The 12873-nt window shown below is 44.6% G+C and overlaps 1 protein-coding gene across 5 annotated transcripts in view; it reads left to right on the forward strand.

Annotated features, from left to right (window-relative positions):
- Positions 1-12873, forward strand: part of AMOT (angiomotin) — a 55541-nt gene that overhangs the window by 6438 nt on the left and 36230 nt on the right. The window contains exons 3-4 of one of the 5 annotated variants that reach the window (XM_026086257.1): positions 138-657; positions 12430-12508. The gene's annotated coding sequence lies outside the window, so the exon portion shown is untranslated. Of the gene's footprint in view, positions 1-137; positions 658-10933; positions 11130-11224; positions 11244-12429; positions 12509-12873 lie in introns of those variants that run through there. The other 4 variants (XM_026086259.1, XM_026086255.1, XM_026086256.1 and 1 more) reach the window with 4 other exon arrangements.

Here is a 12873-nt window from a genome sequence, read left to right on the forward strand (position 1 = left end):
AGGTAACCGCGGAGCAGAGGCGCGGAGCGGCCGCGGTGCTGCGGGCGGCCGTAGCGCGCCGGGGCAGCGGCAGCGGCAGCCTCGCTCGGCCGCTTCCACCGCGACGCGCTTCCCCTTCTTCTCGTTTCTCTTGCCAGGCTTGAAGTACCGCCGCCTGCCCTGCCCTGCCCTGCGCGGCCCGCGGCGGGTCCTGCGTGCAGCGCTGCGGGTCCGTCCGTCCGTCCGTCCGTCTCGATTGCTTGCCTGAAAACGTATTTAATTTGAATAAAAAAACCCTCAAGCCACAAGTGCGGTTCATATCACGCTCGCCTTTCTGCGGAGTACGGTTTATTCCTGCAGTTTAAAAAGTTTACACCCCCCCCACCCAGTTTTATTGACACTGAGGATGAAGAAGGATTTGCAAGTGAAAGCGCCTTGAAACGCAGCAGCTTTTGGAGCGAGCTCTGGTGCTCCTTGTTGAGCCCCGGATTCCAGCCTTTGCCCTGCTGAATCCGCTGCTCTGCCCTTTACACCCCGCGGTAAAACCCAGCCGCCGCCAACAAACCCGAGGAGAAAAATACCTTTGGCAGCAGCGAACCTCTGTGGACTGACCCCACGAGCTGCGAGTGTCCCGTGTCTGAAAAGAAGAAAACCCTTTTGTCTGCAGTAAGGCAGTAGGTAAGAGACGAGCTCAGGGCACAGGGGACTCTGTGTTCCTTCCCGCAGCCTAAACCTCAGGTTCGGCTTACTCGCTATACGCTTTTGCCCGTCATTCCCCCCTCCTGTAAAGATTGCTCTTCATCTTGCAAAACTGTCACCAAAAATACACTTGTCCACCCATTTCACTGCTGATGGTAAATATCGGTCAAAATTAATGATGTGCGTATGTGTAAGTGGATAAAGTAAAACTTGGTGAAGCTAACTTAAGTGGGATTGTGTGAGGCTCTATTGGAAAGAAGTCTTGCTTCTTGCGGTGCTCTTCTGAGACAGTAATCCCAGTCACTGCACTCGTAATCCACGTGTCAAGGCTGGTTTTGCTCGTCATGCTTTACAGGGAAGCATGTATGTGCTTTTACATACACGTGTGTGCAACCTTGGCTTCTATCAGTTGCAATTTCTTGTTTTGCACTGAAATTTTGTTTTAAATTAAAGTGCTTTACTCTGTGTCACAAGGCATAAAAATGTTGATCCTGTAATTAAAGGTGTGTACATGTTTTAACAGATTCCTGAACATGGCTAGTAACATGCTTGGCACTGTACAGAATGAAGAGATATATATATATATATTTTTGTAAGACTGAAAAAGCAGCATGGACATGTGCACATAATAACTGGATGAGGGCCCAGTCTCTGTGCAGGGATGTATTTTGTAGCATACCTCTTTCTCTAGGGCAGAAGTATTGAATGTGTGTTCGTTTACAAGTGCTAATGCTGCTGTGTATTTCTAATTTTTCTTCTCCCTCAGCCTGGCGTCCCTATCCGCTTCCCCTAGGGCAGAGTTCCATCACTACCAGTCTTTTGTGCAAGTGAAGGATCTATGGAATTGTATATGTAGCTTGTGCTATTCCTCCTATGCAGGGAGGATTATATTGTTCCGTGTGGAAACATACGGCATCCCCCATTGGGAGGATCTAGCTGTTTATCTAGTGAAACCAGCCTGGATATCATGCTCTTCCCCACTGCGTGGGTTTTTCCTGTAGATGATACACGAAATGCTAAATATTGGTCTGTTGTGGTCTCTGTTCCCCTCTCTTTTTTTTTTTTCCCTCCCCCTTCCTCTTCCCTGGAGGATTTTCTGTGGGAAGATTAAGTGGAAAAAGGTGTCCTGTTGCTCTCTTGTAGGGTGGGCAGCAAGTCAGCGTGTTCTGAGCTGGTGGACCCTTGGAGAACTGAGGACAGCCCAGGCTCTGCTGCGCTTCCCCGCTGGCTGTTACACCTCCTCGGGGGAGTGGGTGTGTGCCTGGGATCCAGCGCTAGGCTCAAGGGAGAGGACAGGGCACAGGTTTTGGTTGCTCTCACTTTTTCTGCTACCCTTGACTTTGTCTGCGGACCAAGTCTCTCTACCAAGGCAGGGGCAAGCAGATGAGAATCGTCTTCTGGAGCTTGTGCTGCACCTTTACGCTGCTGCTGCATGAGTGATGGGCAGCAGCATATCGTTTGTTCAGGACCGATACAGAGATATGAATCCTAGAACCAAGACCATGACCCTATTAACTCCTTGGGTCAGATTTTCACCAGTGTTACCTCACTGACTGATCCCGCTAGGCAGAGGGTCATGAGCTGACCCTGGAAAACTTCATCCCATGATAGAAGCTGTGGTTGCAGTTTCATCTGGGGCACTTGGTTTCCCTCTCTTTTTCTCCAGGACACTTAATTGTAGCGTAACCCCTGTCCTTAAAACATTTCTGGGACCTCCAAGCACAACACACAGTGGTTCTTTTCTGCTCTTGTGCTTTCCTGAGGAGAGAGTAGGGATTTCCAGGAGGAGGGAAATGGGAACATGGTCTTCCTCCAAGCTCACTGTCCTTCTGCCTCTGGAGAAGTTTTGCAGGCAGTGCTGCCTGGCCTGGGGAGGAGGTTGGAGGCGGAAAAGAAGCTGGGCAGTTCAAAGTGGGCAGAACAGGCCATAATATAGTGGGACACGGGACTGCAGATTCCTCAGTGATGCTGCTGCCTAATAATTTTGGCATGATATATATTTCGAATTGTCGTGCCTAGTTAATAGACTGATACCATAGCTCATTATTTTACCTGCTAGTGGTGACAGATAACAGGAGTTTTGCACTGTAAAGATTGGAGAATCAAAGTATTGCTCTTTGCTAAAGCACGTGTAAGTGACTTTGGACTGGTGTGTGGCCCTCTTTGTAGCCTTGAATGCCACAGCTGGGCCACACGGTTTTCATATGCCTGTAATATGAATGCATAAAAATTCTCTGTAGTCTGTAATACAGCTCAAAGGGCGGCTGATTTAGGCGCGCTTGAATGTTAAGGTTAGGAGATCACATTCCAAAGGTTACTAGATGAAAGCAGTTGAAGATGGTATAGCATAAATATTTGATTCGGGTAGAAGGGATTGGTGCAAATCCTTTTGTTCCTTCTCCAAAGATGTTCTATAGGCAGAGTACTGTTGGGGGAAAAAAAAAATCATATATAACTTCTTTGTGCCAGAGGAAGTAGTGTAACATGGATTCCTACTGCTGAATTCCACTAGAATTCTTCTCATGGGATACACTATTGTCAGCAACAGCTAAGAGAACTAATGTTTTTAAATGTAAAATGACTCATAATGCATGGGCTCTTGAAATTGGGTTTAACATTGTATGCAAACATTGCCAGCTGGTGGGGATCTTTCTGGATAAATAAGAACTATATTTGTACAAGAAGGCTCGAGTGATGTATTTCAGATGCATCCTGATTAGCATAAGCTATTCACTTTGTAAAAGAATAGCAAGAATCTCAGAAGTGTAGATAATTTAATAGTCCTCTTGTTCTCTTTATCCCCTCCTCTATCAGCAGACTGCCTGATCTTTTTGTTTATTTAGAAATGAGGTTGCATTTCTTTACTGCCACATTTTCCTAACCATGACAGTGAAATTGAGAATTTGCAACCCCTGAGTTCTCGAAACATAAACCTTTCTCCCTCTTCTACCCCTTCCTTTTATCTCCAGCTGAGACTAATGTGTTTTTCTTGATGGAATAAATCCCTGCACCTCTTCCTCTGTGCAGCACCCAACACAAGACTGGCTTGCTCCATGGCTAGGGCTCACTGTCACTATAACGAATGAATAGTTGAAGTAACGTTTCAGCTTGTTAAAGACTTTCTGTTCTTAACACAGACGAAAAGTTTAGGGGTTTAGGATGTTGGCATATTAATGTATGTACAGCGATAAGTCTAATTCCACAATTATCATTGGTCTAAATGTATGTTAATGTGAAAATGCTGTTAGCTGTGAATCCATCTGTTTGCAGTTCTTAGTTCATTCATACTGACAGCTTTTAAAGAGAGCTGCGGAACGGTAACCCAAYGGAAAGACAAAGCGCAATGTAAGAAAGGTCCTGCATGTTAAGATTTTGCGTTAAACTGAAACCTGGCTCTGAACACCTGTAAGCTATGAGATTTCGTATTCAGGCCGGAATATGGTGCGTGTTAGGCTCTGTTCTGAATTACAGAAGAAAACTATGACCGTGTTCTTGGCAAAAGGTTCTTGGATTATTAGATGTTCCCACTTTGGGGTGAAGCGTAAATGCTTTTAGCATAAAGTAAGGTGCCTGTTTTCCCCCATCTACCTCTTCTTGCACATTCCCATGTGTCAAGGTATTTTCAGACAGCCGCTCTTTGAGGAAGCCTTCTGAAAGTTTTTCTGACTGGAACAGCCTTACGGATTCTTTTGCCTGGCTGTTGTGGACGCTATAGTGGGAGTGGAATGTCCTTGGTTGCCAATGTTTGCTGCTAGGTATCCCCCTTCCATGGAGACCAAATGTTTATAATAGTGCGAGAACGGCCATTCCTGGTGCGGGGCAATGAGGTTGAAGGTTCTCCTTCTCCTATTCTAGCCGCTGAAATACCAGGGAGGACTTGGAGCTCTTGGGTCTTCATAGAAGTGTGCCAAAGCGCCTAGTGCCAGGGTTATAAAGTTTCAGGAAGCACTAGAGGATTTGTCAAAATGATTTAGTCCGTTGTGTTGAATCTGGGCCGCAACCAATTTCTGTAAGCTCGTTTTCTGCCTTCAGGAATTCTTTACTTGTCTTCCTTTATCTAACGTGTAGTTGCTTTCTAGATTAGACTTTCAGCTATCTCTTGTGCCTGATCTTCTCTCTATATGTGCCCCATATATGGCATCATCATTTTGTAGGCTTTAAATCATTGTCTTTATGAAAGCGCAGGCACATAGCTGCCCTGTGAGTCCAGACTGGCTGTGTGAACTACTCGCTTGTTAAACCCTATTAGACAGGAGAGAGTGTATTCCCAAATAGCTTGGGAATGCCGTGCTGGCCACGGGACGAATTGCATACTGCAGGCTCCACGCTATGGCCCCAGCTTCAGCTTTTGCAAAAATATTTAGTTCATGCTTTGCACAGATCTGACACTGAAATTGTATCCATGTGAAAATGTTGTACTCTATAGTCGAAGAACTCTGAAGTCAGCAAATACCCACATTTTGCATGTTACTTGGCTTTCCAAAGTAGTCTTGGAACTTTATTATTCCCCAAAGTTGTTGAGGTTGTTTTTTGCTTGAAGAATTATATAAAGGGGGTCCTAGGAGCAAATCATTTTTAAATATGTGAGGTAATATTTGACTGTCTTGCCTGTAATGTTTGTCTGTCTTGCCTGTTATGCCTGTAAGTGAAAGCAGTTTTTCAGGGCTGATGTCATTTGTGTTTACCTAGGTGCTTGGACATAATTTTCTAGAGTAATAACATATCTAAAACTTATCTGTGTAAATGAGATGGCCATTCAGGGCAGACAGTTGATTTAAGTAGAATATTGGTGAATGAGGAATGAATAAGTGAATGAATGGGAATGAAAATAAAAAGTCCAGAACACAACAGAAAACCAAGAATAAAATAAAGAAGCTTGTGGAAATCGAGTTCTCAAAGCCTGTTTGAAAACCACATTTTAGTAGAGTAGTGGTTATGCGAGGTGCTTAGCTTAAGTGAAAGAAGAACGTGTTGGAGTCTCATGCAGTGCCTGGGGATCATGGGTTGTGTTCGTCAGTCATAACAGTTGTCTGATGTGTTGTATTTGGTTGTGAGCCGCTCCTGTATTGCTAGCTTAGTGCTGAAAAAGCAAGTGCTCTCTCCTGTTCCTAATAGCTGGATGCTCTCGGGCTTTACTGCTCTCAGTCCACACTCTTGGTTCTGCAGAAGGGGTGCAGAGGTAAATACTGCCTTTCATCCCTGCTGCCTTTTTACCTTCTCATCCCCTCTCAGAATGACTTCAGTCTGGTTTGTTTGTGCTTAAAGGTAAGCTTAAAATAACCTTTTCACCTTTTCACCCTTCTTTTTACCTCCCCCCTGCCTTTTTTTTTTTTTAAAAAAAACTTAAGTATTTGAAAATCTTTGGGAGGTTGGAGAATTGTTTGACAGTTTTCCTTGAAAACTACTTTTGAGTATTGGGTTCATCAGCAGTGGTTAGAATATGGACCCAAGACTTTGCTTAAACTAAAAAAAAAAAAAAAAAAAAAAAGCTCATTGATTTAATAAAAGCTTTTTGAAGGTTTTGCTATTACTTGTATTACTATAGCACTTAACTAATTGTAGGCTAAGATATTGTTGAGGATTTGTCTTATGTGAATGCGTATGAATTAAGCTGATTTGAGTTTTTGTTTAATTAATTAATTAATTTGCATTTTCAGACCTTGCCTTTGTAAGAGTTGTATCACAATAGTGTTGCTGATTTGTTTTAAAAATGCTTTGTGAGTCTACATAACTTGTTTTTTAAATGAATTACTCTCTTAGGATTATTTACTGCAACCCTCAAGGAAAGTAAATTCACTTTTCAATGAGTTGGTTCACTTTATTAGGCTTTGGCAGACTTTTTTTTTCTTTCCTCCCCCTGCTGTTCTAATCCAGCTGGTTGCATGTCCGACTGAAGCAAGTTGTGTCGCCTGGTACTGATGCTAGCTTGTCGTGTTGTGGGGCTTGGGGACAGCGGGGTGGGGGAAACGTTTCCCTCGTTTGCCAGTTGTGTGTTTGAAAAAGAAACAAAACTAAAACCTCTTCCATATCTGTAGAGGCCCAGAACATAAAAATGATGCAAGATAGCCTGCAGAGGTGCGCAAAGAATTAGCAATCTGTAGTTTACCTGAAATCATCACAACTGACTGCTGGTATTTGCTGTGTGTAATCTGTATTAGTAAAAACAATTTGGAAACACTTTTACTGCAGCATGATAAAGGTTGAAGAGCAATTCGATAAAGGACTGAGAGCAGTTACGTTGTCTATCCACTGTGCCCTTGGGTGAGATCGGCCATTGGGAAGGGAACCGTCGAGCAGGCAGAAAGGAACGTTCCACAGGTACATGGAAAAACTCAACTGTTGTTGGGCTGGAACCAGGCATGGTGCACTCGGATCTTGTGTAAAAAAGAAAGCAAAATATCATAGCACCCACGATACCCTGGTGTGGGGGAAGAGTGGAGTTATCACCTGGAGAAAGACCAGTGAATTTCTGATCTGAGGAAGCAGGAATGATGCTCCAACTGCTCCAATGGCATTTTGAAGGGATGTTCTCTTGGAGCACTCTCAAAGACTGAAATGGAGAGCCGGGCCCAAGGCTTCACTAGTCGGAGGCAAAGGGCTCCGAGGGAGCACCGTGCAGGACGCGCGACAGCAGCATTTCCACTTTGCGCGGGCGCAGCAGTCGTGGGCTTTCCCTGCTCCTCGGCAGCAGAGAGCTCAAGTCTGTTTCCTGCCGCCAGCCGCAAGCGCTGCTGGGGCTGGCCGCATCCCTGAGAGACAACTGGGACAAGATAGATTGTTTTGGACTTGTGCTCCAGCAGCACTGTGTTTGCTGTGGTTTCTGTGCGTTCAGTAAAGTACCTTTCAGCGCATCTTGACTCTTAACTGGCGTAACATCCTGGTGTGTTACTGGTCCCTAACACGGCACGGTCAATGCACATGTGTAGGTTTTCTTTGTTGGGGGAACATTATACAGCCCTAACTTGCTTCTGCAACTGCTAGGGATACTTGCAGAAGTATCTTCTCCAGCTGTTCAAAATAGCCAGAAAGTTTCCCTGCCTTCTGCTCGCACAAGTTCTAGAATATCTCCATCCTTGATCAAAGCTGTTTAGGTAGAATTTGCGCTTAAAATATTTGCTGCTCCAGCCTTTACAGCAAATCCTTCTAGTAGTGATGAAGTTTCTATTAGCGAGGAAGTAGTTTTGCTGGTATGGTTTACACAAGGTTTCCTAAATATACCAAAAAACAATTATTTCCCAGCGTAGCTGCATCTGCTTTAGAGTGGTTGCTGGAATAGTTGCATTGCAAGAAATCCATTCCCTGAGTGGCATAACTGTGGCAACAAAAGCATACGTGTAGGCCGGGACTTGGCCAGTCAGCTCTTTGCTAAAAAGAACATAGCAATATCTTCCTCCCAGTGTGGTGGTGAGGCTTAATTGATCATCTTGCAAGTAATTAAAGGTTTTTACAAAGTGCACATGAAAATCCCAGGTGGTTATGATAAAAGAACAACACCAAAACCGCTTTTATAATGTCCTTGCTTTCTAAAAGTTAGGTGATCTAGATCTTGTTGAGCTTTACTTAAAAAAGGCAGATTCATTTTTCAGCCCATGCTGTTTATACCACAAGGTGGGCTTGCTTCGTAATCCTGGATTCCCCCTGTGCTGCATTAGAGTCTCTTCACTTCCCTGAGCCGCCGTAGCTCAGGATGAGTACTGCCAGCGCTGTTAGGATGACTGACAACTGATAAGCTAACTGTATTTTAACTATGCCTTCAAAACAAAAAACAAGCCCAGAAAGCAACCCTTTGAGAAAAGGAGGGCCCAAGCCTGCTTGCTTTCCTTACTCTGTGACTAGTCCCATTAAATTCTGTAAAACTACTTTGTGAAGTAAGAAGAGCTTCTCTATATGAGAAAGGGCTTAAAATAGTTTAAACTGTGGTAATGCCAAAAAGCCAGAAAATTCCATGCTGAAGTTAGGCCATAGTGGTCGTTTTCTTCTCTCCACCCTTCTCCACCTGCAGTTTTATTTGTATGGAAGTATGATACGAATTTTCAGGATGTCACAACTGGTATAGGAGGAAAAACTACATTAAAGTAACATAAAAGTGAACTGTCTGTTTAGGGAGTGTATTTCTGTTGTTTTGGGGATTTAAACTTTTAGCTTCGAATTTTGACTTTATTTTTAATGTAGATGCTGATTCTAATCTTTTTTTAATCTCTCCAGCAATTAAAACAGCCTGATCTTATCAGTAGGGACAAATGATGCACTGTCAACGTTTTGCTCGCTTCTGATAATGCACATGAAACTGGTTTGCGTGTTTGAAGATTACATTTTCCCCTCACATGGTTTTCATTACCCGAGCGCCCCGAGGAGAGGCCTGGACTAAATCAGCGAAGGAATGGCGAAACCGCGCCATGCAACGAAAGCGGTGCCGAGGCATACTTGGGATAGTTGTGGGACAGGGGCTGCTGACGACAGAGGCAGGGCGCTGCCCGAGCGCTAGCAGCCGCAAGTAGCCAACGTCCTTAAACAAAGCTTGATGCTGAATTAAAACTGCAGCTTGGGTTTACAGCAATTCCCAAATTCTACGAGGATAGTTTCCGGAAACCTGTGGAGTTTGAAATGGAGGAATCTTGCTTGGTGCGCACTGGGAGCCAGTGCTCCGAAATGAGACCTGGTGTGCCTAAACCCCTGTAAGCTTGGTCTGGTTTTATCAAGCAGGCATCTAAAAGGTGAGATCTCGGCCTTTATAAAGTTAGTAGCAGAGCTCCTGTCGTCTGTATTGGGATTGGGGTTTCATTAAATACGCGGAAACTGCTGTGCGTGCCACTAAAGGGTCGTGCCTGTGCGGTTGTGTGACTGTGCTGGTAGGGCTGCATAACGGTTCAGCTAGGCGAACGTTGTGATGTACATTCCCGACAGAAACAGCTGGATGAGCGTACCTCGGCTGGTTTGGCTGTTAGACCAGTATATCCAGAATAAATCCCCGTGCCCCTCTGAGCAATGCTTAGAAGTTCCAGTTGCAAAATCTTATAGAGAAGGTTGAAATCCTGTAACGCCTACCAAGATGCTAACACCCATGAAGCATTCCTATTTATACCGGGTTCTTTAAGTGTTTTCCTGCTTGGTCTCCTTTTTTTTTTTTTAATGTAAATCCCAAATTATGTTAAGATTACAGGTGCCTCCCTGTGGAGAAATTGATACTTTGTAGTGATGGAGCGGTAACTTAAAGGTCAAGTAAGGTCTTCTGAGTTTCTTCTCGGAGATGTTAGCCAGAGGACATTGATGTCCAGGCCTGCCAAGCTTTCCTGTGCTGTCCGGCGACCTGGTGCCAGCCCCGCGAACGTTTGAGGGGGCTGCTTGGCGGGTCTCACCGAGGCGGTGCGGGTCTCGCCGGAGCTGGGCTCGGTTTGGCTCGGGGAGTCCTCAGAGCTGCGCTCAATCTACGGCTGTTGTGGGGGCCTCTCGCTATGTAATCGCCTGGTGAGCTAATCTAATGAGCATGTGTATTATTTGCACCCCTCCGGGTGACATTGTTCTTGGTTTTAGTTAAAAGAAGGAAGTTTTTCTTGTTTGCCCAGTGACTCTGTCGCTGTGGTATGAAGATGAGTAATGCTGGCGCTGCTCCATGCACCTGCTGGGTGCCACCCTCCGCGCTCACCTGAGCCACAGTCAGCAGGTCCAGGCGGGCCGGGCCGGGCCGGGCTGGGGTGCCTGGATGGCAGCTGGGAAGCGTGTACGGCTGGAGCCTGAAAGCTGCTTCTGGTTGGGAGCAGGTACTAAAACGGTATCGGAGCTCCGGGATTCGTTGTGTGCCGCCTTGGGGGTTTGGGTGTTGGCGCCAGAGCTTGGGAGCCTTTCTTCGCAAGGACTGTCCCTGCGTGGGGTCTCTCCCCTGCTCCTCCTTGGGTAGGACTGACATGGAATTAAGAGCATTTGGTGATGGCTTGCAGTGTTCATGAAATAATTTTTGGACGCTACCCTCGCGACAGTGCTTCTAGCCACTTCAAAGAGAGCATGCGTGCAGAGTAACCCTGTTTGCAGTGGTCTTGCAGGCACTTGAGCGAGGAAGCGTTTGCAGGATCAGGCGACCAGCCTGCTGTTTTTTGTGTAGGCCACGTAGCAAAGGTGTATTTCTGTGCAACGGTGTGAGACTCAGCACGTGAGCCAGCCTGACGTTGCCCGTGGACTTCATATCCGGTCTTTCTGCGTTATCTCTGTTTTGTATTCCCTCCCTATATTGCAGCGTGCAGGTATTTCTGAAGATAACCGTGTACCTAAAAAGCAACCTAAGACCTTCATCTAACTGACGAGCATCCCATCACCCGTAGCCAACAAGCACAAGTAGCAGTATATACACATCTTTTAAGAAAAACATGGAATTACTTGGCAAAACCTTCAGGCCACTTGGAAACCCACTGTCTGAAGAAGCTAAATTTACTGAGTGCTCAAGTTTGGAGTCCATCACTGTCAGTGGATTGTTTTGTATACGAATGATACAAAATTGAGTATTAAAACTGAAAGTTCTTAACTGTACTCCAGCCCTTTTGAGGCAGTGAACCTGTTCCCATCCCACCTGATGCGTAAGCTAATTAGCTTCTTGGCTAAGCAGTAATTCGGGGCAAGTGTGTACAGGCTGCCTGTGCAGGGACTCTTGCATTCCTCTTAGTTTCACAAGCTAAGGAAAGATGCTTCTCTTTGCTTGCGAGGTTGTTATTGCTCCATGCCAGTTAATTGAGCTATAGCATTATAGCCACTCATCAAACAGTGGTGAGTGGCTCACTTGTCTAAGCTTGTTTATTTATTTATTTTTTAATACTGAGAAATATTTGCATGCTCTACAGAAATGTGCTGCTTTGGTTCCTGACAGCCTGGCAGTATTATCATTTTAAATTCTTCATTAATCTCCATTCCTCACAGGGGACTGGCAAGGTTCCTGTGCATGACTGTGTGATGTTTAAGACAGAGGCCTCTGTTACTGGTTTCCTACACAATGCCCTGCAAGCATGGGCCTTTTCTTCCTTAAGTAGTACCTATAAATTCCCCTTTTATGCCCATTCTTGATGCAACACTATTTGCAATTCCTGCATTAGTTCTTCTGTCAGTTCTAGACTCAGAGTTTTGGCTCAAGAACATACAAATATAAACTGATTGTGAATAAATTTAGAGTAGAAATTAAGATAAAGTACTAAACTGATAGAGCTACGATGCTCAGCAACAAACCTCCAGAACTATGAGCATTGTTTCAGCCTGAGAAATTTACCCCACAGTGGTTCCTTGAAACAGAATTGCTCTAGAACCGAATTTTCCACTTAAAAGGCAAGGTGTTTCTAGACTTTGCCATTAGGAGCAAAGCCCCAGCCATGCATAAGCCAGTATAGTTTTGCAGAGATTTTGGAAGTCTGAAATAAACCTAGTGTAGCTAACTCTATTCAACCCTATGCATCGTAACAGATTTAGGCTAACCCCCAAAAGACGTCTGTTTAAAGTGTCCACAGAACCTATTCCAATTTTAGCATAAGCGATCAGATAGTATGATTATGCTCAAAGCCACAAACCGTGTGTGTGTGTGTAACCCTCTGGCAAAACCTTCTGGCTCTATCACAACAACTTTTTCAGTGCACCTCACTAATTTCAATACAAGAATCTTTGGCACACTGAAAACTGAAATTGCTGGGAGAGCCTAGCACAAGGAGAATTTGATGTCCAAATAAATAACACATGGGCTTCAGTACCGATTGTACTCTTCATTTTTATGTTTCGTTACAGAAAAAAGTTCAGCTCACTGGTTCTGCCATAGAGTTTCCAGCTTACTCGGAAAGCAGATTCCAGGAATCCTGCCACCCAAGTTAGTTGCACAAGATTCTCTTTGTTAATTACAAATAGTAGGATAGAACTGGGGGAAAAAAAAAAGTCTTAATGCTAATAGTTGGTATGTAAAGAAAATCAGCTAATTGGCCAGAATACAGTCATAGCGTATCTCAGTCCACCTTTTGTTCTGGATTTCCAGGCTGATTCCTAGTCTGCATCCACACTAAAATTAGTAGTAGTGAATCGCAAATGCTTTCAGTGTGAACTGTGGCCTTCCTTCATTGGATCGGTAGAATAAGCTTGTATTGCTGTGATATAAAACTGTGTGTGTGAAATGGTTGCCTACAGAATTACTTCCTTGAACGTTTGAAGGAGTTAAACATGCACAGATTGAATTTGTCT

Source organism: Apteryx rowi, unplaced genomic scaffold (genome assembly GCF_003343035.1).
Source record: "Apteryx rowi isolate R43461 unplaced genomic scaffold, aptRow1 scaffold_69, whole genome shotgun sequence".
NCBI classification, from domain to species: domain Eukaryota; kingdom Metazoa; phylum Chordata; class Aves; order Apterygiformes; family Apterygidae; genus Apteryx; species Apteryx rowi.